This window comes from Stegodyphus dumicola, chromosome 11, assembly GCF_044657685.1.
Source record: "Stegodyphus dumicola isolate Sdum_Otavi_A_Nest chromosome 11, ASM4465768v1".
NCBI lineage: Eukaryota > Metazoa > Arthropoda > Arachnida > Araneae > Eresidae > Stegodyphus > Stegodyphus dumicola.
The window spans coordinates 147,379,719-147,396,455 of record NC_140778.1 but is presented as its reverse complement, the minus strand read 5'-3'; the positions used below and the strand labels follow the sequence as shown (position 1 = coordinate 147,396,455).

At 31.8% G+C, this 16,737-nt stretch overlaps 1 protein-coding gene across 2 annotated transcripts in view; it reads left to right on the top strand.

Moving 5' to 3' along the window:
- LOC118203640 (macoilin-1) overlaps positions 1-16,737 on the top strand; it is a 210,542-nt gene that overhangs the window by 67,243 nt on the left and 126,562 nt on the right. The window lies entirely within an intron of this gene.

Below are 16,737 nucleotides of genomic sequence, written 5' to 3'. Positions count from 1 at the left end.
ACACATACGTGCGTTAAGTACCAGACATCACGAACATATTTCTTTCGAATCCTTTTTAAATCCACGTTACAATCCGTTTTGGAAAAAATAATCTTTATTCTGGACGTTACGCAAGAAAAATCGTTCGGATGATTGGGGAGAGGTAAAAATGGGTATTTCCGTTGAAATATGACATCCAAAATTTTTCGCGATTACTGTACTTCCTGTATTTCGTACAAGGAAGTTGTAACAGCTTTAAATAATATTAAAATCTTCTAGTTTAAATAATTTAAATAGATGAACATTAAGGTATTTGTGTGAATGGCAATATTTGAAACCAGACTCGAGTGCCACGTGCGATTCTCGCACGAAGAATGTAATTTATATTAAATATTAGTATTCTTTCTTTTTCTTGTTTTGTATGACGCCATTTTGAGTGCTTAATAAAGTTCTTTCTGTGTTCCATCATTGGAGTTGCTTCACATTGCCAAAGAAGTATCACAGTCATAATTATTTTGGAGGCACCGACCGAGATCGAATTAATCGTGCGTATTTTTATTTTTATAGTTCATTACTGAACATAATATTAGTGATACCAGATTATTACCTCCTGTTAATATTGAATTACTTTACTTTATTAGTTCTACTGAACGCAGTATTAGCGATACTGGATTATTACTTCCTGTTAATATTGAATTGTCTTATTTTATTACCGTTTTGGATATTATTTTTAATATTAATTTTAGTTGTCCAGACAGTAGATATATATATTGCTCTATGTTGTTATTCTTATTTTAGTCACAATTAATGTGGTAGAGAGAATGAACTTCATATAATTTAAATATTTCATTTTTGAGGTTTGCGTATTTAACAGAGTGCATTTAATTCCGTGATTCCTGATTGCATTAATTAATTAAAGTAATTGATTTGAGCTATTTTTAGGAAGGTATTTATTAGGCAATCGAACTTTTGCACTGTTGAATAAACAAAGAAAGGAACCTGACAGTCGTCCTCACCAGTTTAATGCCGTCTCTACTAGAGCTCAAAGGAAAAGAAAAATAGCTGAAAAGAAGATCTTGGAACCGATGAAGGAAGAAAATAAAATATCCAGAGATGTCTTTGAAGAAGAAATTAAATCACCGGAATTAAACGTAGAAGATGTTCACGAAAATTTGAAAACGATAAAGAAATTAATATTGAGAATCATTTTGCAATGCAGCGTTATCATCATCTTTCGGCTTTTGATTTAATATCAAAGCTGCTACTAATAGACGAAGAAAACAATTGTCGAAAGCAAATGACAACTGAATATTATCCGAAAGGCACAGATGAACTGAGGAAAGACTTTGCTGTGAATTATAGCCGAGGAACTGGTACAACATGGTTGATCTAGGCACCGTCAAGGAAGAAAAAGAAAGACTGATTTGTACGTTCTCTATTTTTTTTTTTTTTTTTCTATTTAAATGTGGTGTAAAAGTATTTGTTTAAAACTTAAAATTTTCGGCCTGAAATTTGGAAATTTATAATTGAGCAAGCGGAGCTTATAAACTTTCGAATTTTACAGAACTTTTCCCTTCGGTAAAAGTCTCTCCGTTGGGGGAGAGATTGTAACAGCTTTAAATAATATTAAAATCTTGTAGTTTAAATAATTTAAATAGATGAACATTAAGGTATTTGTGAATGGCAATATTTGAAACCAGACTCGAGTGCCACGTGCGACTCTCGCACGAAGAATGTAATTTATATTTAAAAATGTTAGTATTCTTTCTTTTTCTTGTTTTGTATGTCGCCATTTTGAGTGCTAAATAAAGTTTTTTCTGTGTTCCATCATTGGAGTTGCTTCATATTGCCAAAGAAGTATCACAAAGTAAAAATTATTTAAACTCGCACAAAATATGAAATAAGTAGAAAATAAATTTAGAATTCGGGCTTCCAGGTGCGCGTGTTCGGGTGGAGGAATATGCATCTTTAAAATTTGGCGGATTTAGGTGCAGCTTTTTAACTCTATGCAATAAAGATGCATACAAATTCCTCATTATTTAATGATAGACAAAAGATTATTCTTCCAAAGTCCATCTGAGTACGAGAGTAACTGATAATTGCTGCCGGGAAAACAGAAGCCTACGTTTTCGAACCCTGATAATTCACAATTAGCTAACAACCCGCTGCTGCTACTTGAGACATGTGTCAACACAAATAGGAGAGCTAGAATTCTAACAGGTGTTTATCGAATTTCGCTTTGCCGCTTGTTGCTTACAACTTTACGCTCGCGCGGGTCTTGGGAGGGATGAATTGTTTAACGCGCCGGTTCCATTTGCGGGTATCATTAAAACTTCCATTTGCAGCATATGCTGATAAATGCGTTGTTTTATTTATGTTCAGCTAATAGGCTTGTTCGAGATCATTGATAAGAGTTTTGTAATGTAAAATGTTTTCTGGAAAGCAAGGTATAGGTTATTGCTTTCAATGCTCTGATGCTTATTGCTCTGATGTGCAGTTTTTTTTAGTCTCCCCCCTGAAATGCAGTAAATTTTTTTCACACAGAAAATTAGTATTTGTTAAGAAAAGCAATAAATGTTTAAAATTAGGCAAAAAATAATTTGGCATATATTTGGAATGAAACTCGTGTGAGTTTTGAGGGCGATCAGACATAGATCCCTCATCTTCAGGAGCCAAAAAATAAAGGGGGGGGAATTAGCCGCTGAAGAAGAGTGGGTTTTTTTTTTTTGATTTTGCTTTATTGTCATCGTCTGGGCATATAAATTATTTCCGTTCCGTTTGTGTTATTCTTCTAAGAAATTTTCGTTTTAGATTTCTCAACTGTTTTTGTAATTAGAAGGGTATAGCGGGATCTAAAAGTATATGCATAGCTGGCTAGCTATCTTGGAGACATTAAGGGGTAATGTTTCACTAGAAATCTTGCTCATTTTTAAGCTCTGGTAAAACCCGCATCATGAGGTTCGTGTACACGAAATCATCGTATTGGTCAACAGTCCTTGAACTTTTCCATGAGTTTGCTCTGTCTCGGCGGATTTAACTCATTTCCTTTCCTTTTCCGTAATTTTTTTGAGAACTTTTGGTTTTGCTTTCCCGATTGCTTTTATAATTAAAGTGGCTTAACAGAATCTAAAAATCTTCGTTCAGTTTTTTTTGGAGCTATTAAAGGGTGATTTTTTTTTAATCCTAAATTTTGCCTATTTTAATCTTGATGTAATTAGCAAATTCTTCAACATGAGATTCGTATACACGAAGTCATCGTATTAGTCAACAGTCCTTGATCTTCCCCGTAAGTTCTTTCAGAGATATTTATTATAGTAATTTCCATAATTCTTCTGAGAACTTTTCTTTTTTGGTTTCCCAACTGTTTTTATAATTAAAAAGGTTTAACAGAATCTAAAAATATTTGTGGAGCTAGGTGTAGTGGAGACGTTAATAGATAATTTTTCACCAAAAATGTTGCTCATTTTAACTTTTGGTAAATTCCGCATCATGAGGTTCCTATACATGAATCATCGTATTGGTCAGCAGTCCTTGATCTTCCCCATACAGTTCTTTTTGTGATATTTATCTTCATCACGGCGGATACAAGTCATTTCCGTTTCTTTTCCGTAATTCTTTGTGAGAACTTTTGGTTTTGCTTATAATTTAAATGGTTTTACAAAATATAAAAATATTGTTGAGTTTCTTGGAGACATTAGGAGGGGGATTTTTTTTACCCTAAATTTTGCCCGTTTTAATCTTGCTAGCAAATTCCTCAACATGAGATTCGTGTTATCGTATTGATCAACAGTCCCTGATCTTTCCCATAAGTTCTCTCGGAGATATTTATTATCGTAATATCCGTTCCTTTTCCGTGATTCTTCCGAGATCGTTTCGTTTTTGGTTTGCCAGCTATTTTTATAATTGAAAAGGTTTAACAGAATCTAAAAGTATTTGTATTGGAGACTTTAAGGAGTAATTTTTTACCAACAATGTTGCCCAATTTAATGTAAATTCCGCATTATGGAGTTTCATATACGCAAGCTCATCGTATTGGTGTACAGTCCTTGATCTTAAATTCTTTCTGAGGTGTTTGTGATCGTCTGCGCGGGATTCACGTTATTTCTATTCTTTTCGCTTAATTTTAAAAACTTTTCCTTTGTGGGTTCCCAGCCATTTTAATATTTAAAACGGATTAACAGAATTTAAAAATCGTTTGCTGAGTTTGCTCGCTGATATAGAATTATGCACTAAAGATCCCTTTGTAATATCCTTAGGGCGAATTTCACATGGGATTCAAGTTCGGTAATTTCATAGGCATCCGCATCAAAAATTTCAAGTGGTTTCTCCAATTCCTTTCAGCTTTCCCGATTTTCCCCTCCCCCCCATTTTTTTTTAGCCGAAAAAGGGCTTGTGCATTCGAAATAGCGTACCAGTTTTCAAATGGTTGCCACCAAATACCACCGCTCTCTATTATATTAGTTTTGAAGAAGTTAAATAAAGAAGAATGTGTATGAATTATGTGTGTTCTTCGCATTGTGAAAAAACGACGCTACCTAGAGCCGTCGAATTCCTAATAACGTAGTCCTCCACCCTAGTATGTGCTCACCTAAAAGCCTGAATTTTGAATTTCGAATTAGTTTTATTATTCATTTCATATTTCGTCAAACTTTAATGAATTTTTGAGTAACAAATTCAAGGATTTGAAAGCAAGCAGTGGCAAAACTGTTCAAAATAGAACTATTTTTATCTCCAGCGCGCAAAATGTTGCCATTCGGAAAAATGTAAAATATTTATCTTTCGATTTTAATATATTTATTCAGTTAAGCCTAAGATACTTTCAAATTTAATCTGGAAGGTTACTGAGTAATAAACTAAGCGAATGATAAGCAGTGTACACAGTTCTTTTAACGGTTTTATTTTTCCAGTGAAATTGATTTATGTAAATATGCATTAAAATCATAGTAGCTAAACTCATTAAAATCGTTATATACTTTCTTAGATGCCAGGTTTTAAAGAAATAATATAGTAAGGAGTATAAAAATATCTAAAGCAATCTCTAAAACTATATCGGGAGTTCTAAAGATATGCTGGTGTTAAATATTTTGCTATTTTGCTGTCGAATTAAATTTTGTGTGACATAAGTGCTAAGAACGTGATAGTTAATTAACAAAAAATAGCACGCAAAAAGAGAAAAACGTCCAAGCCAACACTTAACACTGCATCGGGAATATGAAACGTATGCTGCTAAGAGCTTTTAAACATTTTGTGATATTGTTGTTGAAATAAAGTGCGAAGAAAACGATGTTTAATAATAAAACTGAAAAAAGTAAAAAAAATAAAATAATAAAAGCTAACTGAAGTAAGTCAAAAGTGCCTGGTAGACCGTGAGCTCTTGAGAACATGAAAAAACCCTAACAAACTCCACGAAAATATGAAGCCTTTGAGATTTTATTTTATTTCATTTATTTTTTTAATATATTGTTACGATCTTCGTATTTATTTAGTTATTTTTCGTCGTATTTGTAATTAAAATTGTTTTATATTCTCGTGCCAGGAGCACGCGCATTTAACATTTTAATAAATAGATATCGCGTAATTGTACTCTTTTGCTGTCCAGAAAAATCGAGAAAATACCAGAATAGTCTCGTGCACGATAAAAAAGCTTATAAAAGCGGGATCAAAACATCTCAGTTCAGTTGTTTACCTATTGCAGTTATTGATTGTAGCGAATTCGCGGTGAGATCCGATTAGCTTTCTCAGTGTTTTTGAATTGAGTTCTATTCGATGTTTTAGTAGTTTAAAATATAACTACTGATGAGATATTGCGAAATTGTACGAACATCTCTGAGGGAGTTTCAATTTTATTCACTTTTCATCAGACTTGTGCATTCAATTTGTTACGAACCCGTACAAATGATTCTGTTTGTTAGTTAGTTTTCTTTCGTCGTTTCTTTTCTTTAGTCCAAACGGGCAAGTTGCCCAGAAGGGCTATTAATTTCGTTTTGGCATTTTGTGTTTATTCACTATAAATGGCGAATCACTTTTTAAATTGTTGCCACCAAACATCAGAGCCGTGCATTATATTTAGAGAAATTAAATAATGAAGAATCTGCATAAGTGTATGTATGTTTCTTGCATTGTGATAAAACAACGGTACCTAGAGCTATCGAATTTTGTATAACGTAATTCTCCTGCGAGTATGGGCATCTGGAAGCCCAAATGTATAATTTGGAATTTATTTTATTATCTATTTCATATTTTGTACAGCATTTATGAGTTTTTGATTAAGAAACTCAACGATTTCAAAGCGAGCTATGGAAACACTGTACGTAGTGTGTGTGTGGGGGGGGGGGAATTAAACCATTTTTATCTCCAGCACGCGAGACTGTGTATCGCAAATTCTAAAGATATACTCTTTTAAATATTTTGGAATATTGCTGTTGAATTGAATCTTATGGTTTAAGTGTGAAGAACATGATATTTAATAAATAAAAGTAACACACAAAACATTTAATAATAATAATAATAATAATAAAAAAAAATAAAAAAAAAAAAAAAACCCTTTTGGCGTAATATCTGAAAATCTGAAAGCTTTCGAGTTTTTTTTTTTTAGTCCAAAGGGGCGTTATCCCTGAAGGACTATTGTTTTTGTTTTGCGATTTTGCGTTGTTTCACTATAAATGTCCGTTTCACTTTTCAAACTGTTGCCACCAAGTGTTAGAGTCTTGCATTATATTTGAAGAAATTAAATAATGAAGAATCTGCATAAATGTATGTTTGTTTCTCGCATTGTAATAAAACAATGGTGCCTAGAGCCATCCAATTTTCAATGACGTAATCCTACTGCGAATATGGGCATCTGGAAGCACAAATTTGAAATTTGGAACTTATTTTATTATTGATTTCATATTTTGCAAAACTGTAACGAATTTTTGATTAACAAACTCCACGATTTCAAAGCAAACAATGGCAACATTCTACGGGAAGCGTAATGGCAGACCGCACATTGAGTTGAACAGTGTTAAACGAATGTCGCATACTGCGCATGCCCAGAAAACGATTTGGCGTAATTACTATGTTGGCGTATTTGAAAAGAAGATAAATACGGTATATGGTAGATGTATCGCCATCTAAATTGTAAACAAATCTGGCGTTTAAATCTTCGTAGAGTATAATGTAAATGTAAATTAATTACTGTGTTAAAATACTATTTTTTGCTATACTGCTTAAACAACTAGAAAGCTGAAATTATTGCGAAGTAATGTGAAGCAGTGTTTACATTCAAAATGTAAAATATAATACTTATGAAATTCTGCACATTCCTTTGGAACTGTACAAATTTTCGTTCAGAAAAAGACTGAAATTTAGGACATATTAGTTGAAAATTTATTCATTATACTTTTAAGCAATAAAAACAATTCAGGATTTACCATACGTTCCATCCGTACATACATAAAGAAACACTGAGGAATATAACAAGTGCTTGCAAATAACACTGAAGAAATTTTACAATTCTTTAATGCTAGTTATTAAATTCTTTGAAATGAGAAAATAAAAGCGCGAATATACGCTAACAAATTAAGCGAGATACTCCAGTTTACAATTACTGAATTGCAACATGTAAACAAATTACATTTAAATAACGAATTATTACGAACATATGTTAACAAATATTAAATGCACCGTTATTAACAAATTAAAATGAAACATATATTAGAAAAATAAGCAAGTGCAATCGGCATGGACGTTAAAATAACTAATAAGCAAAGTTCCACAACATTGCAGTTTTAAACATCACTCGAACACACTCGACAGCCATGGAGATCACGAATAAGCTAACGTAGGGTTGCTTAGTCGCCAATATTTCTCCCCGCGCCAAAGGTACAGCATCAAGCATGCGCAGTAAGCGAAATTCGCTTACACTGTTCAACTCAATGTGCGGTCTGCCATTACGCCTACGGCGTGGAGGAACCTTTTTATCTCCAGCGCGCGGAACTGTGTGTCGGAAATTCTAGAGATAGGCTCATTTTAAAATTATTTTGCGACATTGCTGTTGAAATGAATTTTATGGTTTGAATGCCAAGAACATGATATTTAGTAAATAAAGGTAACACACAAAACGTTAAAAAAGACGCCCCTTTGAATTTTTGTTTAATTTTCCGTTGCTGTGAATTTCAAAGAGTTGTGCTTTTTCACTTTCTCGGTCCGCTTTGCTTAGTGATTTGGAACTAAATCCGGGCAGAAGATTACATCAGCCTTTGCATGTTTTTCTTCAATAAATTTGGCTGATTTCGGCAAATATTTACTCACTCAAACAAAAGTATTTACCTCTTCTTGCTTTCACTTTGCCGATAAGAGGATTAGAATGCAAGCTTTGGGCAGACTACATCAAGCGAACAGTTTCGGTTCAAATATTCCTTTTTGGAAAGGGGGGAGTAAAAAAATATATATATTGTTTGGCGTTTTTCAGATACTGCTGGCGTTTGAATCCTAGTTTTTGCTGTTTCATGGTATTTGAAACAGCGTAATGACGATTTTTTCCGCCCTGTTAGAAAAATTTCCTTATCAGAATTCGCAAATTTCAAGAACATTACCCTCCTTGGTATGAATATAATTTAAATTTTCGAAATTCTTAAAAATTTATTTCAGTTTTTTGTGAACTGCTGTGTTCGTATACGTTACCGTGAAAGACCGGAATTTGGAGAATGTCGATCTTGTCGCTTGGTACATTTGAAGTATTTGCTAAATATCCTTATTTCTGAATTACACCGGCAAATGTGGACATTTGCCATTCACTGATAGTGAATGTTAGATAAAATTATCTGTGTTGCGTTTTTAAATCATACTTTATTATTCAAACATATTATGATATATGTCAGTGAATGTTAGATAAAATTATGTGTGTTGCGTTTTTAAATCATACTTTATTATTCAAACATATTATGATATATGTCAAAATAGGAGAAAATTTGGTACTATTCGGTTTTGAGGGCCGTAAAAAAATCGCCGAACTATTGTTGATGCCAGTGCTGCCAAAAACAATTGCGGCAATCCTAACATAAGAAAGGAAATATAAGAGTAAATAACAATTTAAGATTGATGTTTTAATTTAGATGAAATGTTAATTTCATGTAATACTTCTTATTATTATAATTTATATAAAAAAGGCTAAACATGAATGAATGGAAGCATAGCAGTAAATAACTATTTCAGATCATTATTATAATTTATATAAAAATTGCTAAACATAACTGAATGGATGCCTGCATCGCTATTTGACTACCGAGTGATCGCTAAAGCATCATTTCATTTCGTTGGTTGTTCAAACATAATTTTCTATAATGAATGATGCCTTTTCTATGAAAAAATTCGCGATAAAGTGCAAAATCGCCCACTTATATGGTTGCCGCTTTTTACATGGTTAAAAACAATTGGATTTTTGTCAACTTTCTTTTACTTTTTAAGTGAAAATAGGTCGATGTGTACATGGATACCGAATATGTGCAATTCTTAAAAACGCGTCAAGCAGTGGGTGATTCTGCACTTTACTCAAAATTTTATTGCAGAGTTTTCGTCCCGTGTTTCGTCACGGGAAATTTCCAAATTGTTAAATCCATAGGATATCAAAAAAAGGATTTAAAAATTAAACTAGTATTTCAATGGCGTCTTAAGAAATATAGAACTATATAAGCTTATATAAACTTACGCATTCTGAGATCAGCGCGTACGCTAGATTTGGTGCGCTGTTAAACGGGCGCTTTTGCTAGATAGGCGCTTTTGCGCATACATTTTCGCTGCAATTTTTTGACAGTCCTCAAAACGGAATAGTACCGAAAAGGTAAGTACGTCAATAAACCGTTGAATATGAAACTTATAGCACATTCTGAATGAGAAAAGAAAATAACACCAATAATAAATTTATTCAAAAAAGCGGGCAAGCTCGCCAGGTGAGCGGGATGCAACCAAAGCAAAATTTGTAAGTTCTATGTACACCTGATATAGCAAATGTGTAAAAATATTTCATTATGAATGAAATCAGTTCATTCTTTCCAAGAAACAACGAATTTGTAAATAATTTTTTGTTGCCAAACCAGGAAACAAACACTTTGAACAATTCAGCTTAATGTGTATGACGTTACGATCTGAAATTAATAAATAAAATTAATAACTTTTTCACAGAATCAATAAAAGAATTAACGTTTCAATAACATATCGTGTCGCTTACAAGGTTTCTAAAATATCCTAATTTCTTATTGGAAAAGTCAAATTTTTTTAGCGTAATTTATTGAAATTTAAAACTTGCCAAGTTAGAAATCCAATGTCAAACAAAGTAGTAATATGTATAAAGTAGTATATGTTGTACACTGCCCGGGAAGGGGGAAGAACAGTTCTATTGTTCAACTTGCATTTTTCATGTTCCGAAAGCGCGACTTATAATAAATATGATAGATAGATATATGTAGCTTACGCAATCTTTTCTGACATGACATGCCAATTTTTTTCCCCACATTTCGATTCGACAATTCAAATTATGCCAAACTGCTAAGTTTTGTAAAAATCGCACGAGTTAAGAAATTAGCTCTCAAAATTTAAGCTGCTCAGCGTTAATTCAATTTGATATACATTTATTAATCTCTCTTTTTTACTTCCTGGTAAGAAGTAAAAAGGAAGTATTGTAATCGCGAAAAGTTTCAGGCATCATATTTTAACGCAAATATCCATTTTCGCCGCTATCGAATGCAATTTACCGATGTTTTTGCATGACATCTGTACGTAAGGACAGGATAAAAGACTCCCCCCCCAAAAAAAAAATTAAAACTAATTTTAAATGAATTCTGAAGAGAATTTTTCATTGCGTATCTGCGTACGTACGTATGTATCTCGCATAACTCAAAAACGAGTAGCCTCAGAACGTTGAAATTTTGTATATAGGACTGCTATAACATGTAGATACTCACCTCGAATTTTGGCTGCAATCGGTCGCACCAGAAGTATATAAATATATGTGTGTATATATATATATATGTACACTCTGTTACTCGGCTCAGTGAGCTCAGTTTCTTTATTCATATATGTTTGTGAATTGTGCATTTTTTGCTTTAAAAAAATGATTGAATTATGTTGTTCTTATCTTCCGGTTAAGGTTTTTATGCCTTTAGTAAATATGTATGCAATATTTTTAGAATTATAAACAATTTAAAAGTTGTTTAAGTGCCGCTAAGCCTAATAATTTTTTCCATGGCGGCCATTGCTTGTTTACATTTGAAACATCAGAATAGTAGATTTGTTGCCAGATTTGTATGTTATTTCAGAAAGTAAGCTTGGCAATAACAGAGATTACGCCTTCTTTTATTATTGCGAATTAAATCATGTTTACTCCATTCTGGAATTTATTCGGGGGAATAAGTGTTAAAGATTTACTTCATAATTTCAATACAAACATCTTGAGTTTTAATGTATTTTTTGCCTTGTCGCGAAGTGAGAACTGAATTAATTCAATGAGAAATACTGAATCGTCTGTGAAAAAACTGTTTCTTTTTGCTTAATTTCTCTTATACATCGTTTTAGATTTATTATTGTATTTGAATAGAACATGTGGCAACGATTAGATAATTCTTAAGTTGATATAAATTTTGTGCATTCTGAGTTAAAAAATGAAGGAAATGTAACGCTGTTGATTGAACCTTGGGCCAGACTGTCGCTATGGTAAACAAATAGAGTGAATTTTAAAGAGTGCATTTATTCTATTGTGGTTTATGCGCTATCGACGAAGTAGATTTAATTGAATTCAATAAGTTTAAATGAAATGTAAGAAAAAATGGATATAATGTATTATTCTGTACAAGGAAGTCATGTGGTGTACACATCAGATTTTTTTCTTAAACTTAGTTGATTCCTTCTTCCAGAATTCGAAATTTAGGTTCATTCCAAATAAAATTCGTCCATTTTTTATGCTTTATTTTTAAAATTTGTATTTTTAAATATTTTTATAAATTTTTTTGAAAAAAAAAAAAAAAAAAAAAAAAAAAAAGAATTATAACCTATAAAATTTTTAACATCATTTTAAAATGGGGTATTTTGAGGCACACCTGCAAAAAATTAGAGTTTTTTTGTTCACAATTTCCTAAGATATACGTGAATTTACACATTGGCGTGCTTTGAAATTTGGCATATTCCTTACAAGCGATAATAACGCGAAATGTGGTTCACCCACTATGTTAAAATTATTTGAAAGTAATGAACGTGACCTTTTTTCCACTCGTTTAATATGAAAAAAAGGGAAAGGAAAATAGGTTGCTATAAATTAAGAAGTTAGCTAAGTGAAATTATTGTTGGCGCAAACTGAAAAAAATTCGCCAAGAAAAATCTTTAAATTTCTCCGTAAATTTCCTACCAAATTTTACATAATTTAATATTTAGGTACAATTTGAGTCGTCGAATCGAAATATGGAATAAAATTGGCATGTAATTTCGGAAAAAGTACGATTTTGTGTAAAAATACCTATATTATAACAGTACTATGAATAAGTTTAATGTATGTTCTAAGTCGCGCTTTCGAGACATTAAAAACGCAGTTTAAATTTCGTCAATCGGCCCAGAACCAGAGCTAAAGAACTGTCTTACTTATTTATTTATTTTGCGCAATGTACATTCCTACAACTATGGTTAGAGGAACCTCAATGGAACTTGCCATCCATTAGATCTCAACTCTTTTATCAACGGCACCGACGACACCGAACGTTCTTTCTTCCGAACTTGTCCCCTTTTACACATTTTTGATGTTATGATTTAATTAAAGGAAAAATCCTCTGAGGCTTTTAACTAATTTGGGATTCATTCTTGTATTGCTAACGTTAAACTTACAGATATGAATGGAGTTTTAGGATAATTTTATTGTCTTAATACTGTTTTTCTTTTAGGTGGATACTGAGTGATATTGTTATGTAAATAATTTCAACAAAGTTTGTGTTTCAAGTGCAATGAATTATTGTTAAGAGTCACAATATTTTAACTTAAGAGAGGTAAAAGAGAGGGGGGGGGGAAATCTGAAATTTTTCAGATTTTAAATTACGTCCAAAGGGCCGTTTTTTTAACGTTTTGAGTGTTACCTTTATTTATTAAATATCATGTTCTTTGCACTTAAACCATAAAATTCAGTTCAAGAGCAATATCGCAAAATAATGTTAAATTAAGCATATCTTTAGAATTTCCGATATACACAGTCTCGCGAGCTGGAGATAAAAGTATTTTTTTTATATATAACGTTGCCATTTCTCGCTTTTAAAGCATTGAGTTTGTAAATCAAAAATTCTTTAAAGTTTTACAAAATATAAAATGTATAATAAAACAAATTCCAAATTTGGGATTTCAGATGCCCATATTCGCAGTAGGATTTCGTCATTCAAAATTCGATGGCTCTATGTACCATTGTTTTATCACAATGCGAGAAATAGACAATCATTTATGCAGATTTTTCATTATTTAATTTCTTCAAATATAATGCAGGACTCTAACATTTTGTGGCAACAGTTTGAAAAGTGAACCGACGTTTATGAGTCCGACGCAAAATGCCAAAACGAAAGCAATAGTCCTTCGGGACTGAAATCCCTTTGGACTAAAAAGATTTCAGGAGAAAGATTTTAGGAGTTGGCTAGAATATATCTCTACATATAATAAAAGAAAGAGTCTGTCGGTGTGTGTGTGTCTTTCGTTCGCGTTGCGCGTAAGCTAATAGACCCACAGCTACGAAATTCGGTACATAATTGCATCTAGAGAAGAGCCAGTGCACCTCAAAGCGATTTTTTTTAAGAAATTCGAAATCTTTTTTTTTTTTTTTTTAAATTTTATGTTTTTTGACGAAATTGCGTCATTTTGAGACATAATAGCTATAGAAAAGCGAGATTTTACTCTACACACTCCATTTTCACATCGTCATGAAACTTAGCTATTTTACGAACTTAAAATAAATTTCGTGTTTCAATAAATCGATTAAATACGAATTTATTTAACAAAGAGAGCTTAACACCTTTTCAACGGGATTTTTTTCTAAAAAAGTTTATTTATTTTTAAAAATGTACAGTTTATTTTTCTTTGATTTTTGGACACTTTAAACTTTCATCCTTGCGACTGCTTTTACAAAACGAATTTTGTAAAAATGATAATATTTTGTATTTTTAAAGAATTTTTTAAATGAAGCTTCTGAGTACACTTCTCACACCTCACATCTTTAAAAATGTGATTTTGGCAACAATTTTTCTTTCTTATTGTTGTTGATAGATTTTTGATGAAATCGTATATTTTGAATAGTTTCATTCTTTTAGAAATATGGGTTTGGCAACAATTTTTCATCGTATTTCTTATGTCACTGTTTTTAAGAGATTGCATATTTCATTGTCATATATATATATATATATATATAGTACATTTTTATTGATTTTTTTTTTTTTTTTTTTTTTTTTTTTTTGATAAAGTTGTTGCAGAGTAAAATTCCGCGCAGAATTTCTCAAAATTTTCAACTCAAAAAACGCGGAATTTTATGTTTTTTGAGTTGCTTTCATGTTATTTTTTGCTTATTTCAGTGTTTGTAAGATACTGAAAAGTTTTGCATGATTGTTTTTCTTCAACGGAAAGTTGGTTAATTTTTTTATTAGGATAATTAATATTTGTATTAATGAATATAGCTTAATTCATTGTAATTTTTTTCTCTTGAAAATATAAGATAAAATACCATTAATTATACTTTGCTTTTCAGAATTTTTGGTTTTTTGTATTCTTTTATGTTATTTATTGCTCATTTCACTGTTTTTAAGCTATTGAAAAGTTTTGAGTGATTTTTTTAAGGAAACAATGTTCTTAACCTCCTTTATATCATTTGATTTCTTAAGATTTTGCAAAGCGAAGTTGGTTAATTTATTTATTAGGATAATTAATATTTGTATTAAGGGATATTGCTTATTTCATTGTAATTTTGTTATACGTAATAACTTTTTTTTATGAAGTTGTTCTGCAGAGTAAAAATCTACGCAGTTTTTAAATTTAAAGTTTGATGTTCCCTTCAGCTATTTTTCCGGTACATTTAAAAGCCAGACCCAGGCTGGCAGCGAAGCTGCTAGTAAAGGAATAATATTACGTAGCTTTTTCGAGCTGAAAAAGGGTAATCACAGAAGAGAAGGTGGAATTAATTGCAAAAGAAGATATATATATTTAATCTTAAAAAAGGTTTAATTTCAGAAGCATAATCAAAGCATGCTACCGTTAGAAAATAATGGAACACTAAATTTAAGTTTAAGATAAACTTACTGTTGAATTTATATTTTATGAATATATGCTCATGTCCTTTAACTAATAATATAATATTTAAATGATAGTGTCGTTTTAGACTAAATATAGTTATGAAAAAGACGTATAAAAATAGCAACACGCTTGCTTTAAACTTACTTTAACTTGCTGTTAAAAAAGGAAAAATTCTTATCGATTTTATCAGATCGATTTCCGCAGATGTGTGAATTCTTTTCAGACGAAAATATTTATAAGAAACAGCTGAAGGTAAAATGTATCGTGGACAGCATACGAAAATCACTGGTCTGCGGCATATTTCTAAAAAAGGTACTATTCGGTTTCGAGGGCCGTAAAAAATCGCCAAGCTATTGTTGATGCCAATGCTGCCAAAAATAATTGCGGCAACCCTAATAATTGCAGCAAGAAAGGAAGTATAATAGTAAATAAGTATTTAAGATTGATGTTTTAATTTAGATGAAAGGTCAATTTCATATAATACTTTTTTATTATTATAATTTATATGAAAAAGGCTAAACATGACTGAATGGAAGCGTAAGAGTAAATAACTATTTCAGATCCTTATTATAATTTATATAAAAATTGCTAAACATAACTGAATGGGATGCCTGCATCGTTATTTCGCTACCAATTTATCGCCAAAGCATAATTTCATCTAGTTGGTTGTTCAAACGTAATTTTCTATAATGAATGATGCCTTTTCTTTGAAAATATTCTCGGTAAAGTGCAGAATGGCTCACTTATTTGTTTGCCGCTTTTTACAAGGGTAAAAACAATTATATTTTTGTCAATTTTCTTTTACTTTTTAAGTGAAAATAAGTCGATGTGTACATAGATAAAGTAAAGGGTGTGCGCAGTGCCATCTTTGTGCAATTCTAGGATTTTTTTTAAAGTGAAAATAGGTCGATGTGCACATGGATACCGAGTATGTGCAATTCTTAAAAACGCGTCAAGCAGTGGGTGATTCTGCACTTTACCCAAAATTCTATTGCCGACTTTTCGTCATGGGCAATTCCCAAATTGTTAAATCCATAGGATATCAAAAAAGGATTTAAAAATTAAACTAGTATTTCAATGGCGTCTTAAATTTAGAACTATATAAACTTACGCAATCTGAAATCAGCGCATACGCTAGGTTTGGCGCGCTGTTAAATGGGTGCGTTTGCTAGATTTGGCACTTTTGCGCGTACATTTTCGCTGCAATTTTTTTACGGCCCTCGAAACCGTATAGTAACCTAAAAACCACGTTTTTTATGTGTTTTTTAGAACGGAAAGGTTGACTGCATAGTAGGTTTTTGATTGCATAATAATTCTGTTATATGCATCTTTCATTTCGATATGGCCCCATGATGGCCGATTGGTTGAGATTGCTGAATGCTGTGAGTTCGATCCGGATTCGGACCCAAAAGAACTGGTTGGCTGCTTGGTGAGTTTTCACGGTTTTCTTCGTGTGTAACTTGAATACGTGGCAGTTTCGTT